Source organism: Microcaecilia unicolor, chromosome 3 (genome assembly GCF_901765095.1).
Source record: "Microcaecilia unicolor chromosome 3, aMicUni1.1, whole genome shotgun sequence".
NCBI classification, from domain to species: Eukaryota; Metazoa; Chordata; class Amphibia; order Gymnophiona; family Siphonopidae; genus Microcaecilia; species Microcaecilia unicolor.
In genome coordinates this window covers 321,845,664-321,858,711 of record NC_044033.1, presented here as the reverse complement: position 1 = coordinate 321,858,711, position 13,048 = coordinate 321,845,664, and the positions used below count along the sequence as shown (strand labels likewise).

At 42.5% G+C, this 13,048-nt stretch overlaps 1 protein-coding gene across 1 annotated transcript in view; it reads right to left on the bottom strand.

Moving 5' to 3' along the window:
- LOC115466832 (gastrula zinc finger protein XlCGF26.1-like) overlaps positions 1-13,048 on the bottom strand; it is a 230,390-nt gene that overhangs the window by 130,400 nt on the left and 86,942 nt on the right. The window lies entirely within an intron of this gene.

Sequence of the window (13,048 nt, the reverse complement as noted above, 5' to 3'; positions counted from 1 at the left end):
TCTTTCTGCATCCTTCCATCCAGTGTCACCTCTTTCTCCCTACCCTTCCATCCAGCGTCTTCCCTCTTTCTCTCCACATCCTTCCGTTTTCCCTCTTTCTCTGCCATCCTCCCATCTGTTTTCCCTCTCTCTCTCCCCATCCTTCCGTTTTCCCTCTTTCTCTGCCATCCTCCCATCTGTTTTCCCTCTTTCTCTCGCTATCCTTCCATTTTCCCTCTTTCTCCCCATCCTGCCATCTGTTTTCCCTCTTTCTCTCCCCATCCATCCGTTTCCCCTCTCTCTGCCATCCTCCCATCTGTTTTCCCTCTTTCTCTCCCCATCCTTCCGTTTCCCCTCTTTCTCTGCCATCCTCCCATCTGTTTTCCCTCTTTCTCGCCCCATCCTTCCGTTTCCCCTCTCTCTGCCATCCTCCCATCTGTTTTCCCTCTTTCTCTCCCCATCCTCCGTTTTCCCTCTTTCTCTGCCATCCTCCCATCTGTTTTCCCTCTTTCTCTCCCCATCCTTCCATTTACCCTCTTTCTCCCCCCATCCTGCCATCCATTTTCCCTCTCCCATTCAGGCCCACCAGCCCCAGCTCCCATTGCCGGCCACTGCTGCTTTTCCTGATGAGCAGCAGTGGCCGGCGCTACAAAAAGAAGAAGCGCTCAGCTGACTGAGCTGAGCGCCAACGGGTCGCTAAGGAAGAGAAAAAAAAATGTTTAAAAAAAAACGCGGCACTGCACGCAGCCTCGAAGCATTGGCTGCTGGCTCTGCAGGCTCCTTCCGTCTCTTACGTCACTGCCCCTGCTTCGCTACAGGGGCAGTGATGTAAGAGACGGGAGGAGCCTGCACAGAGCCAGCAGCCAATGGTTCGAGGCTGCCTGCGGTGCCGCATTTTTTTAAAAATATTTTTTCTCTTCCTTAGCGATGCGTTGGCGCTCAGCTCAGTCAGCTGAGCGCTTCTTCTTTTTGTAGCGCCGGCCACTGCTGCTCATCAGGAAAAGCAGCAGTGGCCGGCAATGGGAGCTGGCGCTGGCGCTGGGCGGGCCTGGACTAAAATTGGGTGGGCCTGGGCCCACCCAGGCCCACCCGTAGCTACGCCCCTGCACTCCTCCACTGCTGACCTCTGAGAACTCTCCCCCCTCCCTCAGGAACCACTGAGGATGACATGGACCAAATGGCCTAAATAGCTCTGGGTTTAATTGCTCTTGATCAGCAGAGCTCTCTTTGAGAACAAAGGAGGCCAGACATAGAGGCTCCCATAGCTTGTAACTTCAAACAGGACAATCTGTGAAAGTTGTTACCTTTCCTGACTTCAGAAAGTATCTGGAGTTCTGTAAAGGAAATAACTGGGAAGGAGAGAAGTTTTTGATCTCTCTCTGCTCCTGTTCCCGAGCTCTATTCTTAGTAGATAAAGCAGAGCACAGGGGGACACTTTTCTCTTGGTCTCTGAGCCCGCAGGGCACGGGACTCTGCTGGGCTGCCTTTGTTTCTTCTTCTTCTTTCTCTGCACACCTCCATCTTTAGCCACCAGAACACAGAGCTCTGGTGGCTGGCAGCTTCTCTCTCTTCCTTTCCCTCTGCACACATATATACCTCTTGCAGCATAACCCCAAGGTTTCTCCCTTCCTCTGAACAAACACCCTATCCTTTCTTTCTCTCCCTAAACAAACACAGATACAGCCCTGTACCAGTTACCTGTTCTAAGTGCTGTAAGCCTATACATATCTGCAAATATAATATACTTTATATATCCAAACTCGTGTGGATTCTTTGGGAACCCACTGCCTCTGTGAGCTGGACTCGGGACCAACCCTAGACAATGATTGCTGACATAAAAAGTAAATGTGCCTCAAAGGACCAGATTAACTCTTGTGCACTGGCAGGCCCCAAGTATTTCTCCCTTAGCACCGCCAGCCTATGAAACACCCTACAAGCCAAGTTTTCAATTCATAGAACCACAAAAGCACACATAAGTGTGTGTAGTGGATTTGAGAAGTGGGGGCAAATCTAAGACTGAAAACACTGACTTAAGCACTCAAACATGCTTAGATGAGGAAGCCCCAGGCGCAAGCACTCACCTGAGGGACAGGGAGGATTCTGCAGACACAGAAACTGAGTCCAGTACAGACCCCAGAACACCAGTAAACCTGGTATTGTATGACTCATTAAAGGATAGTGACATTGAAAGGATAACACAGAAGGTCGGCCCTATGCCTTTTAATATGAATGAATGGTGCAAATGGGCCACGGATATTCTGATTCACTGGGGCCTAGGAAAGTATAAGAGGAAAACGTCTGACTTTGACAGACTTATGCATGTGGCTTTAGGACCCCACTATTTTAAAGTAGGATCTCTCACCCACCCATACCAGTTAGTGAAAAAGGGTCTTGAGCAATTATTTCGCTGTACTCAAATGCAACCATTTAGAACACTTGCACCCCTGCCAAATGACACACTAGAAGAATTTGCGCACAGATTGTGGGTGCTGGAAGCAGCCTTTTGAGACCAGGAGGGTTGGCCCAAAACAGAAGATTATGGTCAGACACATCATAAAGAATTTTTATTGGAAATCCTATCCCCCGAGATTACTAAACATCTCAGATTGTTTGCTGAGGACCCCAAAGAAACTCCTTTTGACACACTAATGCTTAGGATTGCATCTGTGTGGAAAACTCAGCCATCCCAGGTAATTACTGTGTCAGAAGCAAAGAAATGGCAAGCAGAAGGGCCCTCCCACAGCAATAGGTCAGGAAACTCAGGACAGGCCCCATGGAGAGGGCAGAGCAGAGGTAATTTTAGAAATTCCTCAGGCTACATCCCGTTTCATGAACTCAAAGCACAGACAGACCAGTTGAAACAGCAACAAATTAAATGGGAACAAGATAAATATACCATGCAGCTAGAATTAGACAGAATAAAAAGTGAATTGATAGCTGCCCAGGATAAGCAAGAAAAAAAGGAATAGGGATGTCCTGATCTCCAGTGTCCAAATATCAAACAATCCGAAGTATTTTGTGCCCAGCCTGACTCCTTTCACTTACCTGAGCATGCACTTCCAGGAGAGGGGAAAGGAGAAAGATTCAGAATATAAATTAAAGTTTGTGGCACTGTTGATTTTGGACACGTGTGGACGCCCCAATGTGAACAGCAGGATAGGGGGTCAGGATAAATTAGCGTTGATTGACACAGGGGCTGGAATCAGTTTTATAAGCAGGGTTTCTCCCACTTCAGACCAGGAAAATGTGCAAACATAAAAAATCCAAGGGGTCAGTGAGGCTATCCAAGTTAAATGGGGTGTCCCGGTGCAGATGCAGAGGGAACATGATAATGAAATTTTGGAAACCAATGCTGCCACTATAGTAAGCACAGAAAAGGAACTAATTGGAATTGATGTCCTCAACCAGTTAAATTTGGTAGTGGATATGGCTAATCTTACCTTGTGGCAATGTATTGGATCTCCAAAAATGTCTACGGTTTTGGTGCATGAAGCAATTCCTATGCATTTGGCCACACAATGCACAAAAGTAGACCAACAGTATGATCCGAGTGTAATTTCCTCAGAGGTCACGACAAACTAGAATGTGGCAGAATGTCCACAGAAATCCTGTTAGAAGGTGAGGATCCTCCACCACAAAAGCAATATCCAGTACCTCATCAGGCAATAGAACCCATAGCTAAGATTATACAGGTACTGGAAGAGAGGGCATAATTAGACCAATCTCTTCTACATGCAACTCTCCAGCATGGCCAATAGTTAAACCAGGAGACTCCTTTAGACTGACCATAGACTTCCGCGCCCTAAATCAAGTATCCAAATCTGTGGTACCGGTGGTAGCCTCATATCTGGAAATGATCTCTAAATTAAACCCCAACTGTAAATTTTTTTCTGTCCTAGACATTTCAAATGGGTTTTGGAGCCTGCCTCTGGCCCCTGAATACCAGTACAAAACAGCATTTCAGTGGTTAAATAAACAGTATGCTTGGACTGTGTTACCCCAGGGTTATAAGGATTCTCCATCCATTTTCCACAAATACATGCAGGAAGCCCTAGCTCAGGTGTCTTGTAAAGACAATATAATCCAATATGTTGATGACATTCTAATTCAATCTGAAACTGAATCTGACCACTAGGCCCATGTAAGAGAGATTTTAAAAGCTCTTTTGAAAGCTGGACTTAAAGTAAATCTGGCCAAGGCTCAGCTGTGTAAACCACAGGTTTCCTTTCTAGGAGTCACTATTGGCCAGGAAGGGAAATCCATAGATTCTCAGAGAATAGATCTCATACGGAAATTACCTCTTCCTACAGACCAGAAATCCCTCTAATCATTTCTAGGGCTTACAGGGTTCTGCCGTGATTTTATGCACAACTATGCTGAAGTGGCTGCTCCACTATACTCCCTGCTTAAACGTAAAGAATATGTGTGGGAGGCAGAACACACAGAGGCAGTGACTAAACTCAAGCAGACTTTGACTTCTGCTCCTGTCCTTGCTCCCCCAGATCACAAGCAGAATTTTTTCCTATACCCAGTGGTTGGTGAGAACAGTATAGGAGCTGCCCTAACACAGCGCTTAGGAGGGACAGACCGGCCAATTGCTTTCTTTTCCAGAGTTCTCACTGCTCCAGAACTTAAAATGGGAACCTGTGAAAAACATGTTCTGGCTGCATATGCTGCTATGCAAAAGTTTACATACATTATTGGCGCTCAAACCACTTACATATGTAGCCACCACACCCCCCTTAAATTCATTGTGGAGGGCAAGTTGGCTTGTAGTAAAATTAGGACAGAGAGAATAGTCCATTGGACTCTGATGTTGCAGGCACAGAATGTGAAATTTGAATTACTGAAAGAGCCTAAGGTGCAGGTTGCAGGGATCTTACTGGAGGGACAACCTCATGACTGTCAGTCTTCACCCAGTACCCCCAATCATTTGATATTTAAAGAACTGGTACTGGATAGAATATCCCCTTTTCTTCCTACAGTATATATTGATGGCAGTAGCCAATGTGAGGGAGGAAGGAGATTAGCAGGTTTTGCAATTGCATAACTGGGCCCAGATAACAAAGTAATTCTGCAAAGGCAGTACTCCTGTGGGTCAGCCTCAGCACAATACTATGAACTGGCTGCCTTTGTGGCCTGTTTGCAGCATTATCAAGACTCTCACCCTGAAATACAGATAATCTTAGATTCAGATTATGTATTCAGAAGTGCCATTGCATTGCTGCCATGGTGGTTAAGCCACAACTTTAAATCCACAGATGGGTCAATGGTAAAACATTCAGCACTATGGGCTATGGCACAAGAACTCAGTGAAAAATTTCAGAAAGTTCATTTAGTGAAAGTGAAAGCACACAGAAAGAAAGGCCCTTTAGTGAAAGGAAACACTTTAGCGGATTCAGTAGCGAAGGAAGCATGTCATGTAGGCCCTATATGGCCCTGGTATGAGCAGACCCGGATGGTAGCCACGGCCACACGGTCCACTGATTACGATCAGGTGGTACCACCAGATTATTTCAGTACACTGCAGGAGAATGACGCAGAGCTTTCCAATCTGAAGCAGCTAGTGCAACAAACCCCAGATAACACTTACCAGCATACACCCTTTCTCACACTCACTATACAGAAAGACATGCTGCGTGTGAAGAAGGAGGAAGGATTGGTTATAGCTATCCCCAGAGCGAAAGGGAAAGATTGGATGCATTGGGTTCATGGAGCAGGTCCCATGGGGCACCCTAAAACTGAAGAGATGTTGGCAACTCTAAATATGTTGGTCTGGTGGCCAGAAATGAAACATGACATACAGGATCATGTGGCCTCCTGTGTGATTTGCGCATCATTTGGGAGACAACCTAAAAAGAAAAAGGGGACAGCTGATGAGAGCGCCACCACGTGGCCCATTTGAGAGACTACAGATAGATCATGTGGGCCTGCTCCCTTTAACAGCTAGGAAAAACAGATTTTTACTCACAGTAGTGGACTCTTTTTCCCACTGGGTAGAAGCTTTTCCTGTATCAGATCAAACTGCTAGAACCACAGCTGAGGTCCTAACTATGCAATTTTTTACACGTTGGGGAATTCCTAAGACTATTGAATCTGATAATGGTCCTGCTTTTGTTTCTCAGCTAGTCAAGGAATTGTTTGATTTTTTAGGCATAGAGCAGAAATTGCACATTTCGTACCATCCCCAAGCAGCGGGGCAGGTAGAACGTATGAACCAAACAATCAAAGCACATCTCAGCCCTATGCTGAATCTGACAGGGAAAAATTGGGATCAGGTCTTCCCTTTGGTCCTTATGCGTATCAGAGCCAATGTCTGTAAGTACACAGGTTTTGCCCCATATGAAGCCTTAATGGGAAGGCCAATGCCTCGATGGGAAAACCTGTTACACCCGGAGGACCAGACTGTAGTTCTTGCAAATGAATGGATGAAATCCCTGCAAGAACACCTAAAAGAAATCCAGGCCACTGTGTTGGCAAACACAGAGAAGTCTAGGGACTATCTGCAGGAGGCACAGGCCAAAGATTCTGATTTACGACCACTCAAAGTGGGGAGTAAGGTCATGCTCCTAAACCCTAGACCACACCTCCCCTTTGGCACAGCAAAGTGGGATGGACCATACTTGGTTACAGATGCACTAGGCCCAAGCCTATATCAGATCCTAAGGCCGGACAACCAACGATGTTGGAAACACATCACTCAGTTGAAACCTTATGGATAATTAGTGGTTACCAGTTTTTGTTCTCAGATTCCACCTGAATACAGCACAGACGACTGATTCCTGAAAACAGCACAGACGCTGTCCTCCGAACAAAAAGATGTTTGAAGAGTGGTAACTATAATAGCCACTCATAATGTATAGTATCTGTATAGTTGATACAAGCATTCAATAGTGATAATAATACTTAGTAAACATTATTTCTGTTGAGGTGTTATATAAGTACATTTATAAGTAAGTAAGTTAGTTAGTATACTTTAATAATCAGTGTGCTTCTAGTATGGCACGTTTTCTGTTTAGTGTGGTATGTGTTCTCCTTTACCCAAGTCTCATTACAGGAACTATCATCCGAATATGCACAATTGGTTGAACCAATTCCACAGATGGGGTATATCGCTATCAAGAAATACCCCCACCATTCCCTGAAGGAAAAGACCTGGTTATCCTGAGTTTCTGCTCAGTGCAAGACAGACCAGTCTACTATTCCCTGAACATCACGCACGTGAAGTGGACTCCACCAATTTCCACTTCCCTAGAAAGAACACAAGAATTGATTGCACCCCCAGAGAAATACTTTCTAGGCCCTCCTGCCTTGATTCTATACAATATTTCCTGTCAGGATAAAGGGACTTGGCAGATCACTTATATGTGGATTCAAAGTAATCAACAGCACATTACTGAGACTTCTTTCTTTTTTGATGTACTTTGTTTACCTACTACCCCTCCCCCCACCTCCCCTACCACTCCAGTTCCTCCTATTCTGTACCTCTCAGATATTAATTTGTTCCAGGAGGGGAAACCATTTCAGATTAAATATGATGCACCCCATGATATGTTATATGATGTAGAATACCACATTCTTACTTGGCATCTGTATCCTAAAGTATTTCTAGTCACTACCAAATATCCAAACCACTCTCAATTTGTTGCCAACCACATACATATGCTTAACACATGGTTGGATATGCAGTCAGCCACACCCCCAGCCAAGCCCTCTAGATACAAGCGAGAATTATTAGACACCATTTTAGGAGGCACAGGAACTGTACTGGGAGCCCTTAATACAATTGATATGGAAGTGCTCCGGAATAAGATGGGATCCACAGCCCAACATGCTTCTGAAGGGTTTACATCACAACATATTATTAATGAGGCTTCAGCTAGACTATCTAATGTAATTGTAGATACCTTTGCTCTTATATCACCCATTATATAACAGAAAATTGTGACTTTAGCACATGAAGAATACAGGTTAGGAAAGAATATTTCATGGGCTATGGCCTGTGATCAAATACAGATCGAGCTTATTACTATCTTAAAGGAAATTCTAATCACATCTAAGTTAGGCCACTGGCCACCATCTCTTGTTCAGATGGCTAGCACCAAATTACCAGAATTTGCTATAGCTCACCTTGATTTGTGGACAGACAGTGTTTTCTCTGCATTAAATTTTAGTTGTAATGCATCTGCCCAGGTGTGCATTATTTGGAGGCTTTGGTTGATCTCATTAGTGATTTCATTTAGGTCATGTTTGAACGGGATGTAAATTGTGACGTCATCTGCATTTATGTAGGGGTTGAGGTTGAGGTTTTGATTGGCTAAACGTTTGGCTAAAGGTATCATCATTAGGTTGAATAAAGTTGGTGAGAGGGGGGATCCTTGGGGTACTCCACATTCAGGTGTCCATAGGAGTGATCTGTCTGCGTTCGTTGTTTCTTGGTATGATCTTGTGGTCAGGAATCCTTTGAACCATTTGAGAACTGTGCCTCCTACTCCGAAGTATTTTAGTATATGTAAAAGTATTTCATGATTAACCATGTCAAAAGCGCTGGACATGTTGAATTGTAGGAGGAGTATGTTGTTACCAGTTGCAATTGCTTGTTTAAATGAGTTCATTGCAGACACTAGAACTGTTTCGGTGCTGTGATTTGACTGAAATCCTGATTGAGACTCGTGCAGGATTGTTTATTTAGGTATTCAGTAAGTTGTTTCGTCGCTATGCCTTCCATGAGTTTGGTTATGAGTGGAATAGATGCTACTGGGCGATAGTTGGTTAGGTCCATTGTGCTTTTCTTAGCATCTTTCGGTAGCGGAGTAAGTAGGATGTTTCCTTTATCCGTGGGAAAGAGTCCATTTTGGAATCTGTAATTTACGTGGTTCGTGAGGTCTGTTTTGAATTGTTTGGGTGTGGATCCTATTAGACTATTAGGGCAGATGTCTAGTTTGCATTGCGATTTGGTGTATTTTCCGAGCCAATGTGAGATTTCATTTGATGAAAGCATGTCATAGTTGGTCCATGATCGATCTGCTGGGTATTCCCCAGGTTTTGGGTCTAGACATTCAAGAATATTTGTGTAATCCGTTATGTTGGTAGGTATCATGAGTCGGAGCTTTATGATTTTCTCCTTGAAGTAATTTGCAAGATTGGTTGCTGATGGGGTATGTGTTGTTGGAGGTAACCGTATTAGTATTTAGGAGATTGTTTATGAGTGAGAAGAGTTTGTGTGTATCCTTGTAGTTTGGTCCTATTTTGGTTTTGTAATACGTCCTTTTAGTTTGTCTGATAGTGTATTTGTATTTTCTTTGTAGTTGTTTCCAGTCTTTAAGTGTATTTTCGTCTTTTTTTACTTGCTCCATGCTCTTTCTAATCTTCTGACCTGTGTTTTTAGTTCCTTCAGTTCTTCGTTAAACCATGGTGTTGAGTTTTTTCTTTGTGAGGTTCTGGTTTGAAGTGGCGCTATATTGTCTAGTATTGTTCTGCCAGAGAATGTGGTAAAGGCGGTTAGCTTAGCGACTTCAAAAAGGTTTGGACAGCTTCCTAAAGGAAAAGTCCATAGACCATTATTAAATGGACTAGGGAAAATCCACTATTTCTGGGATATGCAGTATAAAATGTTTTGTACTTTTTTGAGATCTTGCCAGGTATTTGTGACCTGGATTGGCCACTGTTGGAAACAGGATGCTGGGCTTGATGGACCTTTGGTCTTTCCCAGTATGGCAATACTTATGTATGCATGTATTTATTTATTTATTACATTTGTACCCCCCGCTTTCCCACACATAGCAGGCTCAATGTGGCTTACATAGTAAAAAGTCATGTACTTATGTAAATGTAAAGTTTTGAGGGAAATTAAGTCTGCTTGTTTCTGTGTGGTTTAGTGTTCACATCCTGTTTCCTTAGTGATTGGAAAAAGATTTAAAACACTCCAAGATGTAATGAGGAAAGCATAAAAGTTAAATTTTACGTTATATTGTGATTTTTATTCTGCTTTGTGCTCTGACATTGTAAATAATTGGAAATGTTGAATAGTGTCCTAATAGATGGAAAGTTGCAATAAGGGACAAATTAATTGACCAGACCAAAAATAACTGACTACTTATCTGGTTCTGCATTATGCAGTAGGATGGTGTACAAAAACCAAGGGTCCTGAACGCTTTTCCCAGGCTTTGAGGGATTTATAAGGACCCGGTCCCTCCATTCTGGTACACAACGTAGATGATTTACTCGTGTTTGCTGATAGTTCACTGTGCTACATCCCTGGGCTCTGTACTCTACCTTACACCTGACTATTACCCGCTTTCTTATATAATACAGGATAATTATCTACACATTTACCATGGATCAAAGGTCGCTTATGCATCCATTCTTTTATGTACTCCCTAGCCACACGGTTGTTATCCCTGAATGCATTCTATATCCTATTAACCCGTTTCTTCGCCTTCAACGTAGCACTGGTAATCTATTCCTTTGACATACCTTTCCTTTTTTTTGTCCGAGCACCCTACAATGGCCTCTTCTTGATCACTATCTGTTTTCAATCTTTTTGTGTTTCACTCTCCTTATACTTTATTGAAGTGGGTTTGTGTATTTTACTATTTTTTTCTTCACACACATTTCAAGAGTGCATTTTGTTTCCCAGTATTTTACCCTTTGCTAATCATTCACTATCATATTGTGTATTCCAGCGAACAAGGGATTAATTTAAGTATGGTGTTCAGGATGTGATAACAGCGGTTAGCGTATCTGGGTTTAAAAGGTTTGGACAAGTTCCTGGAGGAAAAGCCCATAGTCTATTAAGATGGACACGGGGGAAGCCACTGCTTGCCCTGAGATTGGTAGCATGGAATGGTGCTACTAATTGGGTTTCTGCCAGGTACTTGTGACCTGGATTGGCCACTGCTGGAAGCAGGATACTGGGCTAGATGGACCCAGTATGACTATTCTTATAATCACTGCTCCCTAGTTCTCTGTAGAATTGTTAGTGTTTAAAAAAATATATCTTATTTTGATATTTCTCATTTCTGTTTTCATCATAATTCCTCAATTTTTGTGCTTCAGCTTTTATTTTCAATTTATTATTGGAGCATATGAATGTAAGATCTTGCTCCATGAATGCAGCATATTTCAATTTGATATTTTGGATCTTCCTCAGTATCTTTGGTAATTGTGATACTGTTAGGTATCCTTTTATCCAGGGCACCTCTGTTTGCAAAGATGTTATATCTCCCTCAATGCGAGTTGTCCCAAGAAATTCTCTTTCTCTTTTAGACCAGGAGTTTCAATGGTAAAACCGTCACTGTAATAATTTTGCCTGCACAAGTGTATTTGGTTAATTTCAGTAATATCCAATGGCTGGATCCTTATACAAATTATGGCCTTATTCATCTTATTTAGTCTTGGTTTTAGATTCAACTAGGGGTAACCTTTTTCTCTCCCGAAGACCAGCAAATTTATTTATATCAATATAAGTTTATGCTCAGACAAGCTTTTGAAACATTTATCACATTTTGAACATTTAAATGGTTTCTCTTCTGTATGAATTCTTTTGTGGACATAGGCCTTGCTTCTGAAACATTTATCACACTCTGAACACTTAAATGGTTTCTCGCCTGTATGCATCCTTTCATGCAGTTTGAGCTCAGACATGCTTTTGAAACATTTATCACATTCTAAACATTTAAAGTGTTTCTCTCCTGTATGGGTGAACTTTTAAGAGTGATTTCCTTGTGAAACATTTATCACATTCTGAACATTTAAATGGCTTCTCTCCTGTATGAATCCTTTCATGCAGTTTGAGCGCACACATGCTTCTGAAACATTTATCACATTCTAAACACTTAAATGGTTTCTCTCCTGTATGGATCAACTTGCGAACTTTTATGAGTGCTTTCCTTGTGAAACATTTATCATCACATTCTGAACATTTAAATAGTTTCTCGCCTGTATGAATCCTTTCATGCCCTTTCAGCTCAGACATACTTTTGAAACATTTATCACAATGAAAACATTTAAATAGTTTATGTTCCACACGAACCTGTAGGTTCCTTTTCTCACCGACAGAATTTTCACATTCAGAACTTATAAATGGTTTTTCACAGTATCCGGATACCTTAGTTTTGTTAGTACCTTCACAGTCATTAATTTCAGTCCTAAGCGCCTGCCTATGTGGCTTTTCTTTTCTCTAATTTTTCTCCTGTCTGGCCTTCTGCTTTCACACTGCTCGTTACTATGCTACTGCTACCTCCCTGACAGTCAGCTGAAGGATCGATGCCGTCTCCGGAGGGCTCTCGCTGTTTCCATTCCTTTTTCTGCTGTTTATTGCACTTTCTCAGTCTTTCACTCTTATTACTAAATCCATCATCTGCTGAATAATTGAATAAAAAAAATAAGAGTATGATCCTTAATTTTACAGCTATGGAAAACGATAGATCAAAAGGAGTGGGAATATAGACCAGGCTTCTCCAAAGACTAGAACCAGACAAAATATCAAATGAACAAAATTTATTAATATTTCCTGACTACTGCGGATCCAAACTTTCTGAGTGTTATTATCTTGTTAGATTCAATTGCTCTTCCTTTGCCTGGGGTTAGGTATCATAATAACTTCAGGATTAGTTAATAGTGTGTGTTATCTTTAACTCACTCCCTTGACAGGTACTTAAGATATTTTACAATCATTACGGGTGTTTTGCATAATACATAGTCTCTGAATTCATTTTTCACTGCTGCCAATTAGAGAATAGTAGATGACGGCAGAAAAAGACCTGCACGGTCCATCCAGTCTGCCCAAGAAATGTGCCACTTTTTTGTGTATACCTTACCTTGATTTGTACTTGTCTTTTTCAGGGCACAGACCATACAAGTCTGCCCACCACTATCCCCACCTCCCACCATTGGCTCTGGCACAGACCGTATAAGTCTGCCCGGCACTATCCCCGCCTCCCAACCACCAGCTCCGCGGCTGTTATCCAATCTCAGCTAAACTCCTGAGGATCAAGAATGACACAGAGAAAAATTTGTCCTCATCCCCATGGGTTCTGTCTCCGTCACCATAGGCCCCATCTCCATT